The sequence below is a fragment of the Adiantum capillus-veneris genome, chromosome 12, assembly GCF_014529385.1.
Source record: "Adiantum capillus-veneris isolate H3 chromosome 12, ASM1452938v2, whole genome shotgun sequence".
Classification (NCBI taxonomy): Eukaryota; Viridiplantae; Streptophyta; class Polypodiopsida; order Polypodiales; family Pteridaceae; genus Adiantum; species Adiantum capillus-veneris.
The window spans coordinates 148,767,043-148,774,894 of record NC_140942.1 but is presented as its reverse complement, the minus strand read 5'-3'; the positions used below and the strand labels follow the sequence as shown (position 1 = coordinate 148,774,894).

The window sequence follows — 7,852 nt, the reverse complement described above, 5'->3', positions numbered from 1 at the left end:
AACTCACAAGGAAACCACAATAGAGCTAACAGTTGTAACCACCAACAAGAGAACACCGGAACATGCTAGCTTAGGGACACCAAAAGCTAGCACCAGCGGCACCAAGAAGTAGAAGACGGAGACTCTATTGAAGCAGTTTCAGTTGAGGACGCACACACCAAGCAAGTTGGTGGAGTAGATTGGTGGCCAAGTGGAATCTCCCAACAAACCTATTGATTTGGCACATACTTCTCCAAAAAAGATGCAAAAAACTGATGATAACCAATCAATGCTACTAGTGGATGCACAAGAGTAACAACCGCTTCAGACACAGTCGGCAGTACCAACACCACCAACCTAGTTTGAACAACCAGACCATCTACAACAACTACGATAGAAACCACTCCGTGGTAGACTGGTGGTCCAACAGCCAGACAAGTCAGTCATGCCTTATTTGGCTCTTTTCTTAGCCTATGAAAGATTATGTGTAGTCTTGGAAGCCATAACACATGGGTGTGTGGAAATTATGATGTCTGGATGGAATACAATGGTTAATGCCATGGTAGTTAGTCAAAGCCCAACATAAATCTCTAGGCTCAGCAGTTGTAGCCCTCCAGACGGAGTTGCAGGAAGCAAAAATAGAGATGGAGAAAGCTAAGAACGAGCTCACTGAGTTACGACTAAAAATGTTGCAGACCTCCATAGAACACAACAATGATACTAGGATTAGATTAATGGAGGAAAAGAGGTTTGCTGAGCAAATCACTGCTGAGGTCTAGGGACGATTAGAGGAAAAGAGGTCAATCCTAAAGTCCCTCATTAAAGCAGGCAGTCACTGACCAGAAAACATCGTTGATCAGAAGGCAACCTCACATTGAATATGGAAGACTTGTAAAACCTTTTGGAATCAATGAAATCTGATTTAGAAGAAAATTTTGAGTAGTACATTGGTGCGCTCATGAATTAGGTCCTGATTGAATACATTAAGAACCAGAACGATGTTGAAGAGGAAGAGGACCAAGACCAGGACATGTGTGTTGGTCATCAAGATGATGATGACCAGCCACCTCCTGACTCAGCGATTGGAGGAGGTCAGTCCACACAAGGAGGAGGTTCAAGCACTCAAGTTGGCTAGCCTTAGGACCAGACAAGACAGTAGGATCAGTGTGATTAACCCCATAATCAGGACCAATCTCAGGCTCAAGGCCAGATTGGATCCGAGCAGGACAGCTACGTAGCAGGACATGGTACCATATATAGAAGGCAAACAGAATAAAGGCAAAAGAAAGCTAGTGGAGTCCCAGCACAGGCTCGAACTCGGACGAAGGCCATTTAGTTGAGTTGTCAGCTCTGAGCAAGACACTTAGACGACAAAGGGCCTTACAATTTCATACATTTCTTGATGATGACATGGCATAGTTAGATCTAGAAGGCTTTCAGGTGTTGTATATGGGAGCTAGAAGAATGGTGAATTCATGGAAATTAATCAGCTACCATAATCAGTAGCTCTCTTAGCTACCTCCACATCCGAGTTGCATTCAAGTTTTGGAGAGAATCTCTGAATATGGTGCCTTACCAAGCAACTAGAGTGCTTCGTTAGATGCATTTGTATTGGATTGAAGTCAGCCCAAGGGTAGGAGAAAACAAGAACCCAGAAGAGAGAAGCTTGAGAGAGAGAGAGAGAGAGAGAGAGAGAGAGAGAGAGAGAGATTGTGCTTTGTATTCCACAAATCCTATTATCTTAAGTTGACATAATCTTGTGTTTGACCCAATAGTTATAAGATGCTCAATTTTGACCCAGAAAATTAATGTACAATGTCGCCGGTAGAAGCGCACATGCAGTACGCTTGTGCCTCATTCCGATTGGAGATGGCAGGAAGACAGCCCCTTAGAACGAGGAAAATCCAGTGGTTGACGTGCAAGTCTACAGCCCACCAACCAACATGCCATCGTCAGCATCGGATTCTCCAACCCACTGAGGAGAAAGCAAAGTCCTGACTGTGCTTCTGTCCTTCAACTAAGTAAAGTTTGTCACTGCTCTCAAAGTGAAGCTACTCTCCCTCCTCTTCCTCATCATATTTCTTTTTTGCCCTGCTGTAAGTTTCCTTGCAACTCCCTGGTGTAAGTTTCTTTGCAACTCTAGCACTTGCGTAAACGAGTCCATTGGTTAAGGAGAGGAGAAGACCGCAATGTGCTCTTTTTGAAGCCAACATGAACTGGCATTTGCCATTGCCACTATCGAGTTGTCAAAGCTTGAGATGGATGCACATGGCAAGTGGATATCACGCTTTTGGGTATGTTGCTTTGCTTGCAATGCTTCTGGAGTGAGATGACAACCTAGAGAGGATACCCATCAAAAAATTCTCGTGCTATCGTGATGGCACTACATTTCGCATCTGCTGGAAATAGTCTAGAGCTTTTTGGCTCTGTTCTCGTTGCACACATCCTGCAACAATCGATGCATTTGAAGAGGCGACATTCTGGATAAGAATCTCCTCAAGGACTTATTGTGCTTTCTCAAGCGCACCACATTTGGCGTACATATCGACCAAGACTGTGCCAAGCACTACATCTTTTTCCAACAGCCTCTGACAACATTTGGAGGGACACTCCGAGATTGCATCCTATAGAAACACTTGAATGTATCCTCATCACCCTCATGTTGAGGGTACCCCACTGAAATAAGAGCATTCGATGCAACCACATTGCATTTTGAAAGCAAATCGAAATACTCTTGTGCCTTGTCAAGAAGGCCACACTTGCAATACATGTCCACCAATGCAGTTCCAACAATGATATTTTGATCGAGCAGTCCCTTATCTACAATCTGAGCATGCAGTTCTTGGCCTCTGACTAATTGTGAAGTTTTGTGCCCATATCAGTACCTTGCGTAGAGCCACATGCCTTCAAGATGCATACTTAGGTGATTGCAATTGGAAAGAGGCCCTCGCATTACATCAGTTGAAAACAGCCTAGAGCTTTCTGGCTTGCTCTCGTTTGCGCACATCCCGCAATCAGTGCATTCCAAGGGGCGACATTCCAGATAGGAAGCTCCTCAACCACTTTTTGTGCTTTCTGAAGTGCACCACATTTGGCATATATATCGACCATGACAATGCCAGGCATGACATCTTTTTTCAATAGACTTTGACAACATTTGGAGGGACACTCTGAGATCGCATCCTATAGAAACAATTGAATTCATACTCACCATCCTCATGTTGAGCATACCCTAAAATAAGAGCATTCTATGTGGCTACATTGCATTCTGGAAGCTGATCAAAAACCTCTTGTGCCTTGTGAAGAACGCCACACGTGCAATACATGTCCACCAACGCAGTTCTAACAATGATATTTTGCTCGAGCAGTCCCTCATCTTCAATCTAAGCATGCAGTTCTTGGCCCTCGTTACACAGCCGCATGTCTTCAAGATGCTTGCATAGGTGATTACATTTGCAGAGAGGCTCTCACTGGATTCTGTGCGACATAGCCGCATACCTTAAAGATGCTTGCGTAGGTGATGCCATTGCATGCCTTCAAAGCAACCAATAGCTTCCTCTCCATGCCCATGTTGGACATAGTCTCCAATCATGGTATTCCATGTCAGAAGATGGAATCTCACTACCAACAAAAATGTCCTTCACCAACAAACTGTGAATTTTTGTGCCCATATCAGTATCTTGCGTAGAGCCACATGCCTTCAAAATGCCTGCGTAGGTGATTGCATCTAGAGATAGGCCCTCGCTTCGCATCAAGATTCTGTGTGCGCCTGCGTAGGTGATTACATTTGGAGAGAGGCTCTCACTGGATTCTGTGCGACATAGCCGCATTCCTTAAACATGCTTGCGTAGGTGACTGCATCAGGAGAGAGGCACAAACGTCTTGCCAGATTTTTAGATCCCGCTACATGCTAATGAAGTAAAAATAGCGAGGAGAGTAGCCACATGGGTTAATGTGGAGCCAGAATTGCGATTTGGCCTCCTACGCTAACGAAACTATGAATTTTTGTGCCCATAGCAATATCTTGCGTAGAGCCACATGCCTTCAAAATGCCTGCATAGGTGATTGCATCTTTAGAGAGGCCCTCGCTTCGCATCAGGATTCTGCATGCGAAAATTAAAAAATCGTGACACAACCGCATGCCTTCAAGATGCCTGCGTAGGTGATTACATTTGGAGAGAGGCTCTCACTGGATTCTGCGCGACATAGCCGCATGCCTTAAAGATGCTTGCGTAGGTGATGCCGTTGCATGCCTTCAAAGCAACCAATAGCTTCCTCTCCATGCCCATGTTGGACATAGTCTCCAATCATGGTATTCCATGTCACAAGATGGAATCTCACTACCAACAAAAATGTCCTTCACCAGCAAACTGTGAATTTTTGTGCCCATATCAGTATCTTGCGTAGAGCCACATGCCTTCAAAATGCCTGCGTAGGTGATTGCATCTAGAGAGAGGCCCTCGCTTTGCATCACGATTCTGCGTGCGCTTGTGTAGGTGATTACATTTGGAGAGAGGCTCTCACTGGATCCTATGCGACATAGCAGCATGCCTTAAAGATGCTTGCATAGGTGACTGCATCAAAAGATGCACACTTATGTGATTGCATCTAGAGAGAGGCCCTCGCTCTGCATCCGCTGAAAATGGTTGAGAGATTTCCGTCCCAGCTCTGTTGTGCGTATCCAGCAATCAATGCACTCCAAGAGCTTTTTAGTGCTGGGCTTTTGACGGTGTAGTTTTTTTTAGAGCTTTTTAGCGCTGGGCTTTTGACGACGTAGTTTTTTTTAGAGCTTTTAAGCGATGGAGCCACATGGGCTAATGACAGGCCAGGGATTGCGAAATTCCCACTACGCTAACGAAGTAAAGATTCTCTGGTCAATCCTCACCGAAACAATCCAACCATAGTTAATCTCAACAGTCTGGGTTTGGATTTCAAAATGCTTGTAGGGAATAAGCCTTCATAGAAGTGTATAAAAGACATCAGGACACATATCAAAGAGATATCGATCCAACTTCAGTGTGCCAAGAAGATATTGGACCATAATGTTCAAATGGTATTGGAAAACAATGCTACTTCTAGCAAAGGGGCCATAACCAAAATGAGTCTAGGAGAGCAAGAAAGGATTCTCAAAAGTCTTTTCCACCTGGTCAGAAATATTTAGAAAAATGATGCAACAGGAAAATCGGGCGATAATGAACTTTTTAGAGTTTGTTCCAAACTCACCCACACTTGTGTATCCTCTCCTAGATTTTTTCTAGCACTTTACCCAGCATACACTAAACCTGCTGATCAATAGAGCTACATGAAGATTGTCGAAGAACTCAGAGTACAGTATGAAGGGGAAACCATTGAATGGCCTGTGTGGAAGTAAGTGCCGAAAGATGCGCTCAAGAAAGATCTAGTTCCATATCTGCTTCAAGCACTTCATAATTTTCAGCTCAAAATCAGTCAATGGAAGATTCGATCATAGAACTAATTATATCACTAATCGACTACTACAACTCACAGTGGAAGCATCAAAGATTTCAAAAAAGGAGCTTTCCAACAAGGCATCCCCTAAACCCCAATTTAGAGAGATGGCCAATTTTCTCTTTGAAGCTAGGGTCAACTGTAATCAACCCTTACCTCAAGGGTGGATTCCCACTACCCCTCCAATGCCAAAGTATATACAAAGAGCATACATTTATGAGAAGCAATCCAATTGGAAAGATAACCTCTCTAATTTGGAGTTCCTTTTCATGATGCAAAGCATGTTGCACCTAGGTATAGTCCCTTCATGTTTAGATCAAATTGTCGGCCTCAAACCCCCGTTATGGTGGGGTTACCTCCTGATGAGAAACGACCTCACCTCAAGTCAAGGACTATATATAGTCCCTTCATGTTTAGGTCAGGTTGTCAACCTCAAATAGACATTATGGTTGGGTTGCCTCCTGATGAGAAATGACCTCAAGTCAAAAAACATAATATATGATGAGGAGTTATGTTAGCATGTCAGTTTCATGAAAGTTGAGAAGAGGTATTATTGTATGTTTCATTACCTTTAGAAAGTCTAAAAACCTGGTCATTCATTTAGGCATTTCTCGTAACTTGTTTAAAATACTCAAGTAAGTTATAAGTAGAGTGTACACAGAATACTAGATATAATCTGGTTACACAAGTAGTTGTAAAGGGATAACAATGTAGAAAATGAAGATGTTGTTCTTGGTTTCATTGAACCTCCTACTGAACCGTGTATCCACAGAGTAAACAGCTGTATCCATGAGGGGGCCACTGTGAAAAACATTAGTGTTCTTACAAAGATATCACTAATTTTGTTTTTGAGGATGCAAACATTTCTTCAAGTGGGAGCAATGTCAGACCTAAGGTAGGACTGGGCATGCCAAGGGCCAGGATGCACATACGATACATGGGCTATATCTATTAGACCAAGGGCCTATACATGGCATGTATAGGTGGGGAAGTGTATGTGCTAGTCTCTAATCTCTTACACACCAAGCCCACATGCATTGCCTAATGTGGACCCTAATCCTCTCCAAGTGCACAAGGTGTCTTAATATCATCAGTAGGTGTGTGATGGAGTAGAGCAATGATGGCTTCACTGTGAATCCCTTAATTACTTTATTCTTTCATGATTAACCTTGAACTTGAAGAAAATGAAACTTATTTATTAACCATCGCACATCTCTCTCTCTCTCTCTCACAACCGTTTTTGACTTAGTAGACAACAATTCACTTTTTTGATTATAAATTCTTTATCCAAACTCTAATTTGGGTGATTTATAGCCTCAATTGAAGATCACAACACCCTTTATGCATTGAGGTAAAACAGTAGGATTTTTGAATTTTACATAGAATGTCTTCTGGCACTTGCAAGCATTCTTCTTCTTCAACAAGGTCCACAACCATTGTAGAAAATGATCCAAAATCTCTTGAGTGTGGAGATAGCAACACAACCACTCAACCAAGAAAATCAGATTCCATGATCATGGTATATTTGGAATCATTGTAAGAGATTGTAAATAAGCAAGGTGAAGACTTACAACAGGCAGTGGCAATGGAGAACGACTTATTGTCGAGAATGAGAATCTCAAGAGGACACTTGAAATGCAAAAAACATGTTTGATGCAACTTGAAGAGGAGGTTAAGGAATGTAAATTCTCTCTTGTGGACTTGAATGCTTTGAAGGTGACCATGAGCAAAGTGGAGCATGACGATGTATTGAAAGAGGAGAAACTTGACAACATGAGCCGGGATGTATGCAACATGAAAAATGTATGCACAAACAAATCTTGGGTTGATGTATGTGTAACAACGTGGTTCCTAATTCCTCCCTCATGCAAGCTATGACTCAAACAAAGAATGTTGAGAATATGGATGTAGAGGAGTTGAAGTAACGGGAGCAACATTCCAAGAACATTATTAATCGTGGAATTCTCAAAAAGAAGTTAGAGACACCTCTTTATCTTGATATTGTTATCAAAGATTTCTTCAAACCCACTTTACATGTCAAGAGTTATGGTTTACAGAGCACATAGAGAGGATAAGCAAGGAGCTTCTCACTTGGGAGAACATCAAATCATATGCACCATGCCGGATGAGACCAAGCAAAAGATTATATTTGATAATAGTTAGATTTATTTGATGGATAAATATTTTGTATGTGAAGATTGCACTAGAAAGGAACAAAATATGTGTTGCATATGAGGAGAGGAATAAGAAAAACAAGGATATATCTTATGAAGAAAGTGTGCCCAAGGATACTCAACATGAGGAGGAAATTCACTTGTATGATCGTATATCAATGGATGAGAAAGAGCGATATCATTATAGAAAGTCACTTTTACACATGTGCAATAGCACGAGTAAGCTCATT

The 7,852-nt window shown here is 42.2% G+C and overlaps 1 pseudogene; it reads right to left on the bottom strand.

Moving 5' to 3' along the window:
- Window positions 1-1,715: 1,715 nt before the first annotated feature.
- LOC147446667 (uncharacterized) lies at window positions 1,716-5,532 on the bottom strand (annotated as a pseudogene).
- Window positions 5,533-7,852: the final 2,320 nt, after the last annotated feature.